At 42.0% G+C, this 20,533-nt stretch overlaps 1 non-coding gene across 1 annotated transcript; it reads left to right on the top strand.

Annotated features, from left to right (window-relative positions):
* The first annotated feature begins 718 nt into the window (after nucleotides 1-718).
* Nucleotides 719-791, top strand: TRNAV-CAC (transfer RNA valine (anticodon CAC)). The gene has a single exon. It is a non-coding gene; the product is annotated as a tRNA-Val (tRNA).
* The last annotated feature ends 19,742 nt before the right edge of the window (nucleotides 792-20,533 follow it).

Raw genomic sequence — 20,533 nt, 5'->3', positions numbered from 1 at the left:
ATAGGGTTTCCAAGGCTGTGATCTTTACAGAACCAGACTGCCACATCTTCCTCCCGCAGAGAGGCTCCTGGATTCGAACTGTCGACCTTTCAGTTAGCAGCCGAGCGCTTTAACCATTGCACCACCAAGTTACAGCCTTCAAAACCCTATGGGGCACTTCTGCACTGCACTCATGTGGTCGCCATGAATCCTAATCGACTCCATGGCAACTAACAGCAAGTGGGGGGATGAATAACCAGTAATGACATTGAACATCTTTTCATGGAGACAGGGATCATTTGTCAAGAGCACCAGCGCCCTTAAAGGGGCCACCGAGGCCCTGGTCCCATGCCCCGGGGTGACTGTGTTCACAGCGCCTGAGCTGTGGGGAGCTGGAGAGTCCCAGAGGAACTTAGTTCTGAAAATGGAAACTCTAGTGAGCTGCGCGGTCCCAAAGCCCGAGGAAGGGCCATGCCCCCCCTACACCACCACCCCGCCCGCCTCAGTAGTCCTAGCTTCCCTGATTGGCACAGAAAACCATCTTAGGGCCTAAGGGAAGCCTTAGACTCCTTTGCCTGAATGGATTGTTGGTGATTTTCCGGAGGGATTTCTGCAGCACTTTGCTGTTGGCACTTGAATTTTAAATGTAGTTGAATTTCGTTTGTTGGAAACCAAAGTACTCAGACTGCCAGTCTTAAAATTTTTCAAGGAAAAATTCTGAGGTGAGGCCACTTACCTGGTTTCCGTAGTGTAGTGGTTATCACGTTCGCCTCACACGTGAAAGGTCCCCGGTTCGAAACCAGGCGGAAACAGTTCCTTTTTTACTCCTCAGAGCCCATTGCTACTCTTTCCCATTGCTTAAGATCTAGAGTCAGAGTCCCTTAAAGTCCCAGAGGGAAATGCACTAACTGTGATGACCCATAAAAAAAAAAAAAAAATTTTTTTTTTTTTTTGTAGGAAGGTGCAATACAACCAATAGTACTGCAAGATTTATGCCAGTTGAAAAAACCAAGAAAACCCAGTGCCACTAAATCCTGAAGTGCATCTATGGAAATGGATCCACAAGGGATAGAAGCAGAGCAGAAGGAATATCATGTTGGATACGGCTAGGTTTACTTACTGATATTGGTGCACTAGGTAGAAATTCTGGAGCCAAAGTATTTGTCTGAGCAGCTGTCAGCAATTCTAAATTGTTCACTTGAAACAGTTGACTGAAAACTTGCTCCCAAACGTGGCCTACAGTAAATGAAGTTGAAATGCCAGAACGACATCGATGAATTTATTGTAGAGGAAAAACCCGAAACCCTTAGGGGGATTGGAAAGCTACAGTAAATTTATCACCTAAGGCCTGTTCATTCGCCCACATCTACAGCCCCAGGTGTGATCAGGAAAACATAGCCTTTGACAAGTCTGTGAGAAATACATTTAAGGGAACTATCTTTGCGTCCTCAAAGCATTCTATGGTGGTGATTTTATGAAGGACGGTGGGAAACGCTGCCCTTGACCTGGGATTTCTCAAGTTAATGAGAGTGTCTTAGGCAGGATTGCTAAAGAAACAGAACGAGGGATTGTAAACGGATAGCTAGACAGCTAATGGTGATTACAGCTTTATTTGTAATCATGAAACCATAGACCCAACTTAATTACCAAAGGGTTCAATAAATAATACCAAAACCAAACCTGTTTCTGTCGAATGGGTTCCAACTCATAGCGACCCTATAGGACACAGTAGAACTGCCACACAGGGTTTCCAAGGAGCACCCGGTGGATTCAAACTGCCGACCTTTTGGTTAGCAGCCATAGCACTTAACCACTACACCACCCCAGTGCCGTCGAGTGGATTTCGACTCATAAAGACCCTATAGGACACAGTAAAACTGCCCCATAGAGTTTCGAAAGGAACGCCTGGTGAACTCGAAGTGCCGACCCTTTGATTAGCAGCCGTAGCACTTAACCACTACGCCACCAGGGTTTAAATAAAAAAGAGTACAAAAAAATGTGGGAGAAAAAACTTCTTAGTCAAAAACAACTCTGATGTTTCCTCTCTTTCAATCATTTCCGAGTTCTCAGTTTCCAAAAAAGAGGAGGATAGAGGGCTAACTAAGGTTGCTCTCTGCCTTTATATAGTAAGATGTAAGGAGCAGAAACTCTGGGGACATCTTAACACTTATAAAACCTGAGGCACGTTCCTGGGTGGGCTCGAACCACGAACTTTTCGGTAAACACCCTAACGCGGTGACCGATTGTGCTACAGAGACGACAAGTAACCTCTCTTGTTTCAACACAGAGTAAACGCATATGAACCACTAGGCGGTGCCAGCGGCTTTCTGCGGTACGACTTGAGCAAAGCCTCCACAACACCGCAGGTTGAGGCGACACATCGTGTTGTTCATCGCCTTAAAATCAGTGCGTTGGGTGAGTCTGAAGCTAGGAGGACAGCCGAATGGCCTTCTCCCCTCCTTACTCCTCGCCTCCTTGCTCCTCGTTCGCCTCAGGTGCCAGCGACCCCCGGAGACCCCGGGTCTGGACACTTGCCCGAGCCCAGGAGGGGCCACGATACGGCTGTTCCGCCTTCGACCACCCGCCCGGCTCTGGACGCCCCCCGCTTGCCCCGGTTGCAGTCGGCGGGGCGGGAGCGCGAAAATAAGTGGGGAGTGTGGAACGGTGAAGACGAGCGAAGGAAAGCAGGGAGGCGTGGACGAGAACGAGACCTCTAGGAGGCCTGTGCTGAGACTCCGGCGAGGTGCTGGGGAGGAGAGAATGGTGCACAGTGGGAAGGGAGGAGCTGAGAGACCGCAGGAAGTGGGAGAAAAGCAGACCACCTGTGGCTGTTCAAGAACAAAACACTAAAACAGTATGAATATTTCCATGTCAATAAAGTTTAAAGAAATGAGTGAGCACTGGTAGGTTTGTGGTGCGCCATGATCGTACACTGGTGAGTACTGCGTTTTGGCCCCAGCATCCTCGGTTCGAATCCGAGCCACGGCTGTGTCTGGGGCTTATTTTATTACGCACTGGCTAGTTTCTTTCGATTTGCAGTTGATTCCCGCATCGGCATCGCTCCCCATCTGCGGCTAGAAGGCCGCAAGCCTTATAGCTAGGGGTAGAAGAGAAGGAACCCTGACAGTGTGCTTGCCTGGAGCCAGGTCTAAGGGAAACCTTGCGTGCGCCCCACATCCGGGGAAAAGATGAAATGCCTCTCACTCAGCCTTACAAGTACCTTCCACTGTTGAGATGATGTGATCATAACCGTTTTCCTGCTAAAGGTATTTCAAATATCAGCTGGGCTTTTTTACATGAAACCGGGATAAACTTTTTTTTTTTATTAACTTTTATTGAGCTTCAAGTGAACGTTTACAAATCAAGTCAGACTGTCACATATAAGTTTATATACACCTTACTCCGTACTCCCACTTGCTCTCCCCCTAATGAGTCAGCCCTTCCAGTCTCTCCTTTCGTGACAATTTGGCCAGCTTCCAACTCTCTCTATCCTCCCATCCCCCCTCCAGACAGGCGATGCCAACACAGTCTCAAGTGTCCACCTGATATAAATAGCTCACTCTTCATCAGCATCTCTCTCCTACCCACTGTCCAGTCCCTTTCATGTCTGATGAGTTGTCTTCGGGAATGGTTCCTGTCCTGTGCCAACAGAAGGTTTGGGGACCATGACCGCCGGGATTCCTCTAGTCTCAGTCAGACCATTAAGTATGGTCTTTTTATGAGAATTTGGGGTCTGCATCCCACTGATCTCTTGCTCCCTCAGGGGTTCTCTGTTGTGCTCCCTGTCAGGGCAGTCATCGATTGTGGCCGGGCACCAACTAGTTCTTCTGGTCTCAGGATGATGTAGGTCTCCGGTTCATGTGGCCCTTTCTGTCTCTTGGGCTCTTAGTTATCGTGTGACCTTGGTGTTCTTCATTCTCCTTTGCTCCAGGTGGGTTGAGACCAACTGATGCATCTTAGATGGCCGCTTGTTGGCATTTAAGACCCCAGACGCCACATTTCAAAGTGGGATGCAGAATGTTTTCATAATAGAATTCTTTTGCCAATTAACTTAGAAGTCCCCTTAAACCATGGTCCCCAAACCCCCGCCCTTGCTCCGCTGACCTTTGAAGCATTCAGTTTATCCCAGAAACTTCTTTGCTTTTGGTCCAGACCAGTTGAGCTGACCTTCCATGTATTGAGTATCGTCCTTCCATTCACCTAAAGCAGTTCTTAACTACTAATTAATCAGTAAAAAAACCCTCTCCCAACCTCCCTCCCTCCCCGCCTCGTAACCACAAAAGTATGTGTTCTTCTCAGTTTATACTATTTCTCAAGATCTTATAATAGTGGTCTTATACAATATTTGTCCCTTTGCCTCTGACTCATTTCGCTCAGCATAATGCCTTCCAGGTTGCTCCATGTTATGAAATGTTTCACACATTCGTCACTGTTCTTTATCGATGCGTAGTATTTCTTTGTGTGAATATGCCACAATTTATTTACCCATTCATCCGCTGATGGACACCTTGGTTGCTTCCAGCTTTTTGCTATTGTAAACAGAGCTGCAATAAACATGGGTGTGCATATATCTGTTTGTGTGAAGGCTCTTGTATCTCTAGGGTATATTCCGAGGAGTGGGATTTCTGGGTTGTATGGTAGTTCTATTTCTAACTGTTTAAGATAACGCCAGATAGATTTCCAAAGTGGTTGTACCATTTTACATTCCCACCAGCAGTGTATAAGAGTTCCAATCTCTCTGCAGCCTCTCCAACGTTTATTATTTTGTGTTTTTTGGATTAATGCCAGCCTTGTTGGAGAGAGATAGAGTCTCATCGTAGTTTTCATTTGCATTTCTCTAATGGCTAATGATCGAGAGCATTTTCTCATGTATCTGTTGGCTGCCTGAATATCTTCTTTAGTGAAGTGTGCGTTCATATCCTTTGCCCACTTCTTGATTGGGTTGTTTGTCTTTTCGTGGTTGAGTTTTGACAGAATCATGTAGATTTTAGAGATCAGGCGCTGGTCGGAGATGTTATAGCTGAAAATTCTTTCCCAGTCTGTAGGTGGTCTTTTTACTCTTTTGGTGAAGTCTTTAGATGAGCACAGGTGTTTGATTTTTAGGAGCTCCCAGTTATCTGGTTTCTCTTCCTCATTTTTGGTAATGTTTTGTATTCTGTTTATGCCTTGTATTAGGGCTCCTAAGGTTGTCCCTATTTTTTCTTCCATGATCTTTATCGTTTTAGTTTTTATGTTTAGGTCTTTGATCCACTTGGAGTTAGTTTTTGTGCATGGTGTGAGGTATGGGTCCTGTTTCATTTTTTTGCAAATGGATATCCAGTTATCCCAGCACCATTTGTTAAAAAGACTATCTTTTCCCCAATTAACTGACTCTGGGCCTTTGTCAAATATCAGCTGCTCATATGTGGATGGATTTCTGTCTGGGTTCTCAATTCTGTTCCACTGGTCTATGTGTCTGTTGTTGTACCAGTACCAGGCTGTTTTGACTACTGTGGCTGTATAATAGGTTCTGAAATCAGGTAGAGTGAGGCCTCCCACTTTCTTCTTCTTTTTCAGTAATGCTTTGCTTATCCGAGGCTTCTTTCCCTTCCGTATGAAGTTGGTGATTTGTTTCTCATCACCTTAAAAAAATGACATTGGAATTTGGATCGGAAGTGCCTTGTACGTATAGATGGCTTTTGGTAGAATAGACATTTTTACTATGTTAAGTCTTCCTATCCATGAGCAAGGTATATTTTTTCACTTAAATATGTCCTTTTTAATTTCTTGTAGTAGAGCTTTGTAGTTTTCTTTGTATAGGTCTTTTACATCCTTGGTAAGATTTATTCCTAAGTAGTTTATCTTCTTGGGGGCTACTGTGAATGGTATTGATTTGGTTATTTCCTCTTCGATGTTCTTTTTGTTGATGTAGAGGAATCCAAGTGATTTTTGTATGTTTATCTTATAACTTGAGACTCTGCCAAACTCTTCTATTAGTTTCAGTAGTTTTCTGGAGAATTCCTTGGGGTTTTCTGTGTATAAGAGCATGTCATCTGCAAATAGAGATAATTTTACTTCCTCTTTGCCAATCCGGATGCCCTTTATTTCTTTGTCTAGCCTAATTGCTCTGGCTAGGACTTCTAGTACAATGTTGAATAAGAGCGGTGATAAAGGGCATCCTTGTCTGGTTCCCGTTCTCAAGGGAAATGCTTTCAGGCTCTCTCCATTTAGAGTGATGTTAGCTGTTGGCTTTGAAAAAAAAAAAAAAAATTTTTTTTTTTTAGATGCCCTTTATTATGTTGAGGAATTTTCCTTCAATTCCTATTTTGGTGAGAGTTTTTATCATAAATGCATGTTGGACTTTGTCAAATGCCTCTTCTGCATCAATTGATAAGATCCTGTGGTTTTTGTGTTTTGTTTTATTTATATGGTGGATTACATTAATGGTTTTTCTAATATTAAACCAGCCTTGCGTACCTGGTATAAATCCCACTTGGTCGTGGTGAATTTTTTTTTTTTTTGATATGTTGTTGAATTCTATTGGCTAGAATTTTGTTGAGGATTTTTGCATTTATGTTCATGAGGGATATGGGTCTGTAATTTTCTTTTTTTGTGATGTCTTTACCTGGTTTTGGTATCAGGGAGATGGTGGCTTCATAGAATGAGTTAGGTAGTATTCCGTCATTTTCTATGCTTTGAAATACCTTTAGTAGTAGTGGTGTTATCTCTTCTCTGAACGTTTGGTAGAACTCTGCAGTATAGCCATCCGGGCCAGGGCTTTTTTCTGTTGGGAGTTTTTTTTTTTTTTTTTAACTTTTATTAAGCTTCAAGTGAACGTTTACAAATCCAATCAGTCTGTCACATACAAGTTTACATACGTCTCACTCTCTACTCCCACTTGCTCTCCCCTTCTTGAGTCAGCCCTTTCAGTCTCTCCTTTCGTGGCAATTTTGCCGGCTTCTCTCTCTCTCTATCCTCCCATCCCCCCTCCAGACAAGAGTTGCCAACACAATCTCAAGTGTCCACCTGATATAATTAGCTCACTCTTCATCAGCGTCTCTCTCCCACCCGCTGACCAGTCCCTTTCATGTCTGATGAGTTGTCTTCGGGAATGGTTCCTGTCCTGTGCCAACAGAAGGTCTGGGGACCATGGCTACCGGGATTCCTCCAGTCTCAGTCAGACCATTAAGTTTGGTCTTTTTATGAGAATTTGGGGTCTGTATCCCACTGATCTCCTGCTCCCTCAGGGGTGTTGGGAGTTTTTTGATTACCGTTTCAATCTCTTTTTTTGTTATGGGTCTATTTAGGTGTTCTACTTCTGATTGTGTTTTTTTTTACTTCTGATTGTGTTAGTTTAGGTAGGTAGTGTTTTTCCAGGAATTCATCCATTTCTTCTAGGTTTGCAAATTTGTTAGAGTACAATTTTTCGTAATAATCTGATATGATTCTTTTAATTTCAGTTGGGTCTGTTATGATGTGGCCCTTCTCGTTTCTTATTCGGGTTATTTGTTTCCTTTCCTGTATTTCTTTTGTCAGTCTGGCCAATGGTTTATCAATTTTGTTAATTTTTTCAAAGAACCAGCTTTTGGCTTTGTTAATTCTTTCAATTGTTTTCCTGTTCTCTAATTCATTTAGTTCAGCTCTAATTTTTATTATTTGTTTTCTTCTGGTGCCTGATGGATTCTTTTGTTGCTCACTTTCTATTTGTTCAAGTTGTAGGGACAGTTCTCTGATTTTGGCTCTTCTTTTTGTATGTGTGCATTTATCGATATAAATTGGCCTCTGAGCACTGCCTTTGCTGTATCCCAGAGGTTTTGATAGGAAGTATTTTCATTCTCGTTGCATTCTATGAATTTCCTTATTCCCTCTTTAATGTCTTCTATAACCCAGTCTTTTTTCAGGAGGGTATTGTTCAGTTTCCAAGTATTTGATTTCTTTTCCCTAGTTTTTCTGTTATTGATTTCTACTTTTATTGCCTTGTGGTCTGAGAAGATGCTTTGTAATATTTCGATGTTTTGGACTCTGCAGAGGTTTCTTTTATGACCTAATATGTGGTCTATTCTAGAGAATGTTCCATGTGCGCTAGAAAAAAAAGTACACTTTGCAGCAGTTGGGTGGAGAGTTCTGTATAAGTCAATGAGGTCAAGTTGGTTGATTGTTGTAATTAGGTCTTCCGTGTCTCTATTGAGCTTCTTACTGGATGTCCTGTCCTTCTCCGAAAGTGGCGTGTTGAAGTCTCCTACTATAATTGTGGAGGTGTCTATCTCACTTTTCAGTTCTGTTACAATTTCATTTATGTATCTTGCAGCCCTGTCATTGGGTGCATAAATATTTAATATGGTTATGTCTTCCTGATCAATTGTCCCTTTTATCATTATGTAGTGTCCTTCTTTATCCTTTGTGGTGGATTTAAGTTTAAAGTCTATTTTGTCAGAAATTAATATTGTTACTCCTCTTCTTTTTTGCTTATTGTTTGCTTGATATATTTTTTTTCCATCCTTTGAGTTTTAGTTTGTTTGTGTCTCTAAGTCTAAGGTGTGTCTCTCGTAGGCAGCATATAGACGGATCGTGTTTCTTTATCCAGTCCGGGACTCTCTGTCTCTTTATTGGTGCATTTAGTCCATTTACATTCAGCGTAATTATACATAAGTGTTTAGTGTTGTCGTTTTGACGCCTTTTTATGTGTGTTGTTGACAATTTCATTTTTCCACTTACTTTTTTGTGCTGAGACGTTTTTCTTTGTAAATTGTGAGATCCTCATTTTCATAGTATTTGACTTTATGTTTGCTGAGTCATTATGTTTTTCTTGGCTTTTATTTTGAGTTATGGAGTTGTTATACCTCTTTGTGGTTACCTTAATATTTACCCCTATTTTTCTAAGTAAAAACCTAACTTGTATTATCCTATATCACCTTGTATCACTCTCCATATGGCAGTTCTATGCCACCTGTATTTAGTCCCTCTTTTTGATTATTGTGATCTTTTACATATTGACTTCAATGATTCCCTGTTTTGAGCTTTTTTTTTTTAATTAATCTTAATTTGTTTTTGTGATTTCCCTATTTGAGTTGATATCAGGATGTTCTGTTCTGTGACCTTGTGTTGTGCTGGTGTCTGATATTATTGGTTTTCTGACCAAACAATTTCCTTTAGTATTTCTTGTAGCTTTGGTTTGGTTTTTGCAAATTCTCTAAGCTTGTGTTTATCTGTAAATATCTTAATTTCGCCTTCATATTTGAGAGAGAGTTTTGCTGGATATATGATCCTTGGCTGGCAGTTTTTCTCCTTCAGTGCTCTGTATATGTCATCGCATCGCCTTCTCGCCTGCATGGTTTCTGCTGAGTAGTCTGAACTTATTCTTATTGATTCTCCCTTGAAGGAGACCTTTCTTTTCTCCCTGGCTGCTTTTAAAATTTTCTCTTTATCTTTGGTTTGGGCAAGTTTGATGATAATATGTCTTGGTGTTTTCTTTTTGGATCAATCTTAAATGGGGTTCGATGAGCATCTTGGATAGCTATCCTTTCGTCTTTCATGATGTCGGGGAAGTTTTCTGTCAGCAGATCTTCAACTATTTTCTCTGTGTTTTCTGTCCTCCCTCCCTGTTCTGGGACTCCAATCACACGCAAGTTATCCTTCTTGATAGAGTCCCACATGATTCTTAGGGTTTCTTCATTTTTTTTAATTCTTTTATCTGATTTTTTTTTTCAGCTATGTTGGTGTTAATTCCCTGGTCCTCCAGATTTCCCACTCCGCATTCTAATTGCTCAAGTCTGCTCCTCTGACTTCCTATTGCATTGTCTAATTCTGTAATTTTATTGTTAATCTTTTGGATTTCTGCATGCTGTCTCTCTATGGATTCTTGCAACTTATTAATTTTTCCACTATGTTCTTGAACAATCTTTTTGAGTTCTTGAACTGTTTTATCATTGTGTTCCTTGGCTTTTTCTGCAGTTTGCCTTATTTCATTTCTGAGGTCATCCCTGATGTCTTGAAGCATTCTGTAAATTAGTTTTTTATATTCTGTATCTGATAATTCCAGGATTGTATCTTCATTTGGGAAAGATTTTGATTCTTTTGTTTGGGGGGTTGTAGAAGCTGTCATGGTCTGCTTCTTTATGTGGTTTGATATCAACTGCTGTCTCCGAGCCATCACTAAGATATTAAAAAAAAAAAAAAATTTATACTAGTGCTTTATTCTATATTTGCTCACTGAGTCTCATCTTGTTTTCTTTTCTTTCAATATAAGTGGATGGGCTACTAGATTGTGCTGTCTTGTTTGTTGTAGCCCTTGACTTACTTATGACCTATTACCAGCTGGTTTGGACTGTTGCCAGATATATATGCCTGAGTCTATTCACTATTCTTGAGTAGAATCTGATTTTGGGTCATCAAGTGTGTGCTGCACCCTAACACCTATCTACCTCGAGAAGTAGTGGTGATAGTTGTGTGCACCAGATTCTACTAGCAGCTGGGGTTCACACTCCGGGGAGGGGGGCAGGATGCTGACAGGCTTCCCCCAAGTGTCAGTGAGGTAGGTGTGTCTCTATTCCTATAGCACCTTGGTGGGAGGGCTCTGCAGCTGTACCTTAGGCCCCCAATGCAAGTACCTCTACTGACTCGTAGGTGTCACCCTCCTTAGACCCCTAAGGCAAGAGGCTAGGTGGTCTGGGGGGAGCTTCAGCCCTCAGTTCCATGTTGTGGGTCAGTTAGGGCTCTGTTGAATAAACAGAGATATCAGACCTGGGAAACTTGGTTTTCCAGTAAATCCGCTAAAAAAAATGCAGTCAGATCCCTATCAGAACTGCCTTTGCATTATAACAGCCACCTTGTTCCCTGTAAGGATGAAAGCTGGAGATTTGGATCATATATGCTTGGCTGGAGCTGGTTCTGTGTTTTTAGTCCAATTAGGGAAGGATTTTTGGTCCCTGGGTTTTTTGTGGTTGCTTCTCTCAGGTCGGAAGAATGGGTTAGGAAATGACTAAAAAAAAAAAAAAAAAAAAGGAAAAGCAAAGCTGCGGAGGAGCCGTTCTCCCTCTGGCTCAGGAAATTCCAGGGTTAATGAAGCCGCCTGGGAAGGGGAGGGGAGGGTTCAGAAAAACAGGAGAGAGTAGCACCCCGGAATATAGCCAAAGTTGCTTATCTTGCTTGGGATGACTATTTTATCTGAGATTCCTGCGGGGCGTGTCGCCTATGTGTGCTGGCTCTGTGGAGATTGTCCCCGAGGGTCTGGCCCGCTGAAGCCCGGTCAGATCCTCCGCTGCCAATCCAAAGCCCAGCGTCAAGGTTCCCCTGCTGGGACGCTGCACTCCCGGCTCCAAAATCAGTCGCTGCCTCCGGGGAACTTCTCGTCCGGCCAGCCACATAGCCGCACCGCCCCCGCGGACTGGCTGGGCCCCCTCCCGGGGTTAGTTCAGGGGAGTAGGGCTGTGCCCCATGTTTGCGCCCTGACTGGATGCCGTGTTCAGCTCCCCTGTGCCCAGTCCAAAGCCCAGTGCCATGGTTCCCCGCCTGGGACACTGCACTCCAGCTCCAAAACCAGTCACTGCCTCCCGGGGACTTCTCCTGCCACCAGGCGCATCGCCACGCCCCCAGCGCAGACCGGCTGGGCCCCCTCCCGGGGTCAGTTCAGGGGGGTAGGGCTGCCCCTGTGTTTAACGCGTGAGAGGATGCCGTGCTCAGCTCTCCCCTGCGCCCAGTCCTAAGCCCGACGCCAAGGTTACCTGACTGGGACGCTGGCTCCAGGCTGCGAAAACAGTCCCTGCTTCCCCGTAGTTGTTCGTTCTCCGTCTCTGTCACTCAGGTCAACTCTTTAAATCTGTGTTGGTTGTTCAGGGTTGTAGATTGTCATGTATGTGATCGATTCACTTGTTTTTCTGAGTCTTTGTTGCAAGAGGGATCCGAGGTAGCGTCTACCTAGTCAGCCATCTTGGCCCCCCCTCCCATCTACAGCCTTTTATGAGAGTGACTGTTCTTTGAGGGAAAGGAAATAATCAGAATTTTCAGGCAATACTGGATACTGGGCCTAAACTGACACTAATTCCAGGAGACCCAAAATATCACTGTGGCCCACCAGTCAGAGTAGGGGCATATGATGGTAAGATTCTTATTGCAGTCTTAGCTCAGTTTTGTCTCACAGTGTGTCCATTGTGTCCTTGAACCCATCCTGTAGTGATTTCCCCAGTACAAAATGCATAATCAGAATAGATGTACTCTGCAACTGGCAGAACAGCCACACTGGATCCATGACAATAGGAATAGGGATATTAGGGTAAGAAAAACCAATATGAAGCCATTAGAACTGCCCGCATCTAGGAAAAAAGTAAACCAAAAGCAATACTGCATGTTTGGAGGAATTGCAGAGAGTACTGCCACCATCAAGGGCTTGAAGAAAGCAGGGATGGTGATTCCCACCACATCCCCATTCAACTCGCCTATTGGGCCTTTGCAAAAAGCAGGTGGATCTTGTAGAATGACAGTGGATTACCATTAACTTAACCAAGTGGTGACTAATTGTAGCTGCCTTTCCAGATTTGTTTTCATTGCTTGAGAAAATTAATATATTTCTTGGTACCTGGTATCCAGCTATTGGTCTGACCAGTGCTGTTTTCCCATTTTCACTTTTGTAGAAAAACCAGAAGCAGGTTTTCTTCAGCTGGAAGGGCCTGCAATACACCACCACTGTCCTACCTCAGTGATATATCAACTCTCCAGACCTATGTCTTAATTCAGACCTCAGGGACCTTGATTGCATTTCCATTCCACAGGCCATCATACTGGTCCATTACATTGATGACCCTACGCTGATTGGACCTAGTAAGGACGAAGTGCCAATGACTCTAGACTTATTGGTAAAACACTTGCGTGCTAGGAGTTGGGAAATAAATCCCACAAAAATTCAGGCTCCTTCCACCTCAGTGAAATTTCTAGGAGTTCAGTGGTGTGGGGCAGTGGTGTGGCTCAGGCAGGAGGAACCATCTTTGTCAGTAGTCCCTGGGTATCTCCTGGCATTCCTTGGTCTGTGAGGGAGCCTCACATGTGGTCTACTTCCTATGCCTGAACCTTTCTGCACGTCTCTTCTCTTTTATGAAACAGCACTCAGAAAGGATTAGGACTAGGACCCACCCTTCTCTGATATTACATAACTGATACTCTCTTCAAAGAGCAGGAGAAAGATGTGGCAGTGGGCTTCTACTCAGTCCTATAGTGTCATTGCGAGTGGACATTGAGTCCACCCACAGTGGATTTACCTTCAAAGAAAAACCCTATTACCCCAAAAAACGTCACGTTCACAGGCATAGGGGTTAGGACTTTGATATTTCCCTTCAGGGGACACGATTCAATCCCTAACACTAGAGGGAGAGAGAATTTCACAGCTGATGCTCTTCTTAATATTGGTAAAAAAAACCCTGTCTGTTTTCACAGCCTGAAGATCCTGAAACAAATTCTAGTTGAGAAGAAAGCATTTCTTCCCAGGCTTTGAGTGTCAGTTTTATCTGATTTTTCATCAAATATTTTGGTGCCAAGAGTTTTATCTTTGGTATCACTAATTCTGACTTTCATTTTCTCAATTCTGCTCCTCTAATTTTCCATTGAGTTGTCTAATACCAAAATTTTATTGTTAATCTTCTGAATTTCTGATTGCTCTCTCTCTTTGGATCCTTGCATCCTATTCAATTTGTCAATAACCTTCTTAATTTCCTCGGCTGTGTTCTCTCTGTGATCCTTGGCTTGTTCTGCGTTTTGCCTGATCTCCTTACTGATCTCTTGAAGAGTTCTGTATATTAATCTCTTGTATTCTACTTCTGGTAATTCCAGGACTATATCTTCGTCCAGATTTCTTGATTCTTTGTTTCGGGAGCTTGTTGAAGCGATCATGGTCTGCTTCTTTATGTGATTTGATATTGACTATTGTTTCTGAGCCATCCATAAGTTATTATATTAATTTACTTTATGTTTCCTTACCGTGTCCTAGCTTCTTGCTTTGTTTTGTTTTGTTTTGATATGCCCAAATAAGCTGATCGAGTGAGCTAGCTTGATTATTGGTGCCTCTGAAGCTCTAACCTCCTGTCACGAGATCACTAGAGCTGTTACCAGGTATATGAGCCTAGGAGTCCATTAACTTTTCTTGTATGGATTCAGCTGAGTTGTCGAAGTAGTCTGTCACCAACTGTGTGGTGTAGTCTCTCATCTACAGTCTTAGAGGAGCAGGGGTGTTTGGTGTAGGCACGGGTATCTTGTTGCAGCAGGGATTCACACTCTCAGAGAAGCAGGGGGCTAACTACTGCCCCCCGAGTGTCTGTGAGGAAAGCGTGTCTCTGTGCCCCAGAGCTCACAGGAGGGTGGGCTATGCAGCTGGACAATGGGTACCCAATGCTTTTGGTTGTTAGGACTGGGAGGTACCGCTTATCCTTGGACTCCTGTCATGGGTGCCTAGGTGACATGGGTGGAGCCACCAGTCCTCAGGCCACTGATATGGGTAGGCGAGGACTCTGCTTAATACGCAGAGTGGTGTCGAATGTCCAAACTCTGACTCTCTGCCCCACAGCTGAAACAGTTCAAGTCAGACCTCAGGCAAGTACACTGTTGCAGTACACCAACAAGGGCCTAAGCTACCGAAATGGGCCCGCACAGTTCCATGAAGGGGTGAAAGGCATTCAAAGTCCATAGACTGCTTATGCCTGGATAGGAGCGGCTTCTGTCCTGAGTTCACAGCGTAGGAGAACCAGCAGATTGTTCTTCCCCCATTTGTTAATTTGTTCCTTCTCCAAAGCTAGGAGAATGGCTCATGGTGCCCAGCAGGACCTATCTCATGCCTAGAGAAATTGAATGCCACTGAAAGTAGGTTCCAGGGCTTGGGTAGAGGGAGGAGCGATCAGATAAATGGGAGAGACTTCTTTCAAAAGGAGTGCTTCTTAAGAAAGTTTTCATTGTACTGTGAGTGAAAGTTTACAAATTCAAGTCAGTCTCTCTTACAAAAATTTATAGACATCTTCCTATATACTCCTAGTTGCTCTCCCGCTAATGAGACAGCACACTCCTTCTTTCCACTCTCTCTTTTTTTGTGTCCATTCAGCCAGCTTCTGACCCCCTCTGCCCTCTCATCTTCCGTCCACACAGGAGCTGCCCACATAGTCTCATGTGTCTACTTCAGCCAAGAAGCTCACTCCTTACCAGTATCATTTTCTATCGCATAGTCCAATCCAATCCCTGTCTGAGGAGTTGGCTTTGGGAATGGTTCCTGTCTTGGGCTAACAGAAGGTCTGGGGACCATGACCTCCGGGGTCCTTCTAGTCTCAGATCATTAAGTCTGGTCTTCTTACTTGAATTTGAGGTCTAAATGCCACTGCTCTCCTGCCCCCTTAGGGGTTCTCTGCTCTGTTCCCTATCAGGGCAGTCATCAGTTATAGTCAGGCACCGTCTAGTTTTTCTGGTCTCAGGCTGATGTAGTGTCTGGTTTATGTGACCCTTTCTGTCTCTTGGGCTCATAATTACCTTGTGTCTTTGGTGTTCTTCATTCTCCTTTGCTCTAGGTTGTTTGAGACCAATTGATGCATATTTGATGGCCATATGCTGGCGTTTAAGACCCCAGACGCCACTCTCCAAAGTGGGATGCGGAATGTTTTCTTAATAGATTTTATTATGCCATTGGACCTAGATGTCCAATGAAACCGTGGTCCCTAAACCCCCGCCCCTGCTACGATGACCTTCAAAGAGTTCGATTTATTCAGGAAATTTCTTTGCTATTGTTTTAATCCAGTTGTGCTAACCTCTCCTGTATTGTGTACTGTCTTTCCCTTCACCTAAAATAGTTCTTGTCTACTATCTAATTACTGAATATCCTTCTTCCTCCCCACGGTCATAACCATCAAAGAATATTGTCTTCTGTGTTTAAACTTTTTCTTCAGTTCTTATAATAGTGGTCTCATACAATATTTGTCTTTTTGCAACTGAATATTTTCACTCAGCATAATGCCTTCCAGATTCCTCCATGTTATGAAATGTTTCACAGATTCATCATTGTTCTCATGGATGGGTAGTATTCCACTGTGTGAATATACCATAATTTATTTATCCATTCGTCTGTAGACCTTGGTTGCTTCCATTTTTTGCTATTGTAATCAGTAATGCAATGAATATGGGTATGCATATATCTGTTCATATAAAGGCTCTTATTTCTCTAGGCTATATTCCAAGGAGTGGGATTGCTGGGTCGTACAATAGTTCTATTTCTAGGTTTTAAAGAAGCACCAAATCGATTTCCTATGTGCTTGTACCATTTTCCATTCCCACCAGCAGTGTTCCAGTCTCTCCACAACCTCTCCAACATTTATTATTGTGTGTTTTTTGGATTAATGCCAGCCTTGTGGGAGGGAGATGGAATCTCACCGTAGTTTTGATTTGCATTTCTCTAATGGCTAATGATCGTTGAGCATTTCCTCTTGTATCTGTTAGCTACCTGAATGTCTTCTTTAGTGAGGTACCTGTTCATATCATTTGCCCATTTTTATACTGGGTTATTTGTCTTTTTGTAGTTGAGTTTTTGCCGGTATCATGTAGATTTTGGAGATCAGACGCTGATCGGAAATGTCATAGCTAAACACTTTTTCCCAATCTGTAGGTAATCTTTTTACACTTTTGGTGAAGTCTTTGGATGAGCATAGGTGTTTAATTTTTAGGAGCTCCCAGTTATCTAGTTTCTCTTCTGGTGTTTGCATCGTTAATAACGTTTTGTATGCTGTTTATGCCGTGTATTAGGACTCCTAGCGTTGTGCCTATTTTTTTCTTCCATGATCTTTATCATTTTAGATTTTATATTTAGGTCTTTGATCCAGCTCGAGTTAGTTTTTGTGCACGGTGTGAGGTATGGGTCTTGTTTCATTTTTTTGCACATGGATATCCTGTTACGTCAGCACCATTTGTTAAAGAGACTGTTTTTTCCCTATTTAACTGACTTTAAGCCTTCGTCAAATATCACCTGCTCATATGTGGATGGATTTACATCTGGATCCTCAATTCTGCTCCACTGGTCTACGTATCTGTTGTTGTACCAGTACCAGGCAGTTTTGACTACTGTGGCGTATAATAGTTTCTGAAATCAGGTGGAGTAAGGCCTCCCACTTTGTTCTTCTTTTTCAGTAATGCTTTACTTATCTGGAGCCTCTTTCCCTTCCGTATGAAACTAGTGATTTGTTTCTCCATCTCATTGAAAAATGTTGGAATTTGGATCAGAATTGCATTGTGTGTATACATCGCTTTTGGTAGAATAGACATTTTTACAATGTTAAGCCCTCCTATCCATGAGCAAGGTATTTTTTTTCCACTTATGTGGGTCTCTTTGGTTTCTTGCAGTAGCGTCTTGTAGTTCTCTTTGTATAGGTCTTTCACGTCTTTGGTAGGATTTATTCCTGAGTATTTTATCTTCCTGGGGGCTCCTGTAAATGGCATTGATTTGGTGATTTCCTCTTGGATGTTCTTTTTGTTGGTGTAGCGGAATCCAAATGAATTTTGTATGTTTATCTTCTGTTGAACTCTTAGTTTCAGTAGTTTCCTTGAGGATTCCTTAGGGTTTTCTGTGTATAAGATCATGTCATCTGCAAATAGAGATACTTGTACTTCTTCGCTGCCAAACCGAATGCTCTTTATTTCTTTATCTAGCCTAATTGGTCTGGCTAAGACCTGCAGCTCAATGTTGAATAAGAGTGGTGATAAAGGGCACCTTTGTCTGGTTCCCGATCTCAAGGGGAATGCTTTCAGGCTCTCTCCATTTACGATGATGCTGGGTTTGGCTTTGTATAAATGCTCTTTAGTATGTTGAGTAATTTTCCTTCTATTCCTATTTTCTGAGAGTTTTTATCATGAATGGGCGTTGGACTTTGACAAAGGCCTTTTCTGCATCGATTGATAAGATCATGTGGTTCCTGTCTTTTGTTTTATTTCTACGATGGATTACATCAATTGTTTTTCTAATGTCGAACCATCCCTGCATACCTGGTATGAATCCCACTTGGTCATGGTGAACTATTTTTTTGATATGTTGTTGAATTCTATTAGCTAGGATTTTGTTGAGGATTTCTGCATTTATGTTCATGAGGGATATAGGTCTGTAGTTTTCTTTTTTTGTGGTGTCTTTACCTGGTTTTGGTGTCAGGCATATGCTGGCTTCATGGAATGAGTTAGGGAGTTTACTGTCCTTCACTGTGCTCTTTAGTATTAGTGGTGTTAACTCTTCTCTGAACGTTTGGTAGAACTGTGCAGTGAAGCCGTCTGGGCCAGGGCTTCTTTTTGTTGGGATTGTTTTGAATACCTTTTCAATCTCTTCTTTTGTTTTGGGTTTATTTAGTTGTTCTACGTCTGTTTGTATTAATTTAGGTAGGTAGTATGTTTCCAGAAATTCATCCATTTCTTCTAGGCTTTCAAATTTGTTAGAGTATAATTTTTTGTAGTAACCCGATATGATTCTTTTAATTTCAGTTCGCTCTTTTGTAATATCACCCATCTCATTTCTTATTGAGGTTATTTGCTTCCTCTCCTGTTTTTCTGTCATCATTTTGGCCAATGCTTTATCAATTTTGTTAATCTTTTCAAAGAACCAGCTTTTGATCTTTTTATCTCTTTCGACTGTTTTTCTGTTGTCTATTTCGTTTATTCCTGCTCTAATTTTTATTATTTGCTTTCTCCCGGTGTCTGAAGGTTTCTTTAGTTTCTCTCTTTCTATTTGTTCCAGTTGTATGGATAATTCTTTATTTTGGACCTTTCTACTTTTTGTATGTGTGCATTTACTGATGTCAATTGACCTCTGAGCACTGCTTTCACTGTGTCCCAAAGGTTCTGATAGGAACTGTTTTCATTCTCATTGGATTCTATGAATTTCTTTATTCCATCCTTAACATCTTCTGTAACCCAGTTGATTTTAAGCAGAGTATTGTTCAGTTTCCAAGTGTTTGATTTCTTTGCTTTGCTTTTTCTGTTATTGATTTCTACTTTTATGGCCTTATGGTCAGAGAAGATGCCTTGTAATATTTCAGTATTTTCGATTCTGCTAAAGCTTGCTTTATGACTTAATATGTGGTCTATTCTAGAGAATGTTCCATGTGCACTAGAAATGAAAGTATACATGGCTGCTGTTTGGTGGAGTGTTCTGTATATGTCTAGGAGATCAAGTCGGTTGATTGTGGCATTTAGATCTTGCATGTCTTTACTGAGCTTCTTTTTAGATGTTCTGTCATTCACCGAAAGTGGTGTGTTGAAATCTCCTAGTGTGGTTGTGGAGCTGTCTATGTCAATTTTCAATGCTGTTAGAGTTTGTTTTGTGTATCTTGCAGTCCTGTCATTGGGTGCATAAATATTTAATATGGTTAAATCCTCCTGGTATATTATCCCTTTAATCATTATATAGTGTCCTTCCTCATTCTTTGTGGTGGATTTAACTTTAAAGTCTATTTTGTCAGAAATCAATATTGTCACATCTGGTCTTTTTTGAGTGTTCTTTGCTTGATGTATTTTTTCCATCCTTTGAATTTTAGTTTGTTTGTCTCTAAGTTTAAGGTATGTCTCTTGTAAGCACCGTAGAGACTGATGGTATTTTTTTAATCCATTCTGCCACTCTCTTTCTCTTTATTGGTGCATTAATCTATTTACATTCAGCATAATTATGGATAGGTATTTTTTATCAGCTTAGTTAAATGCAGAAATTTTATGCGCACAGTCCGGTGAATTCTGACAAACAAAACCATCACCTAGATGAAGTTATGGAAGGTTTCCATCAACTCACAAAGATCCTTTGACCACTTTTGCAGTCAATCTCTACCTCACTCCCACTTAGGCAATCACCATTCTGTTTTCTCTCTGCATAGATTAGTTTTGAGTCTTGAAATTTACCTAAATGACTGCAATTTTTGTGATTGTCTTTTTTTTTTTAATGCAACCTAATGTTTTTGAGATATATCCATGTTGCTGAATGCATGTATGTGTATTATTTTGGTGTTATCGATGAGTGTAATTTCTGTGTGTGAATAAAAGACAGCTGATGAACAAATGGGTCATTTCTAGTTTTGGCTACTGTGACCAAGGCTGGTATGAAAATTCTTGTACAAGTCTTTTTGTGGATATGTACATACCTTTCTTTTGGGTATGTACCTATTAGTGGAATTGCTGGGTTTTGGAGTTTTCCAGAATGGTTGTGCTATTTTACTGCCTCTAGGAACAGAGCTAACTCAGCCAACACCATCTATCCTTATAGTGAGATGCCTGTAAGCAGGGCAGCAGACTCACATGTGTCCAAGCCTGGGTCCCCAAAGAAACAGCAGTAGACCCTCTACCAAAGAGGGATCCTGAGAGCTTGCTGTTTACGCATGATGAGGAAAAATCTTCCTGTACAGTTCTAGCAGAAGTTCCATCCTAGAGATCTCTGCTGAGGACCCACAGAGATACAGAGAATATACCTAGATGAAAATGGGATGTTGCAAATAATTTTACTCTCCTGTTTTGTCATTGTTTGTTTGTTTGTTTTTACCCTGGAAACAAATTTCTCATAACCATTGACTTGTCTTTTGCAATCAAGTGTAAAAGCAGGACA

The sequence above is a fragment of the Loxodonta africana genome, chromosome 3 (genome assembly GCF_030014295.1).
Source record: "Loxodonta africana isolate mLoxAfr1 chromosome 3, mLoxAfr1.hap2, whole genome shotgun sequence".
NCBI lineage: Eukaryota > Metazoa > Chordata > Mammalia > Proboscidea > Elephantidae > Loxodonta > Loxodonta africana.
The sequence above is the reverse complement of the archived record's forward strand: the minus strand, read 5'-3'. Positions and strand labels throughout refer to the sequence as shown.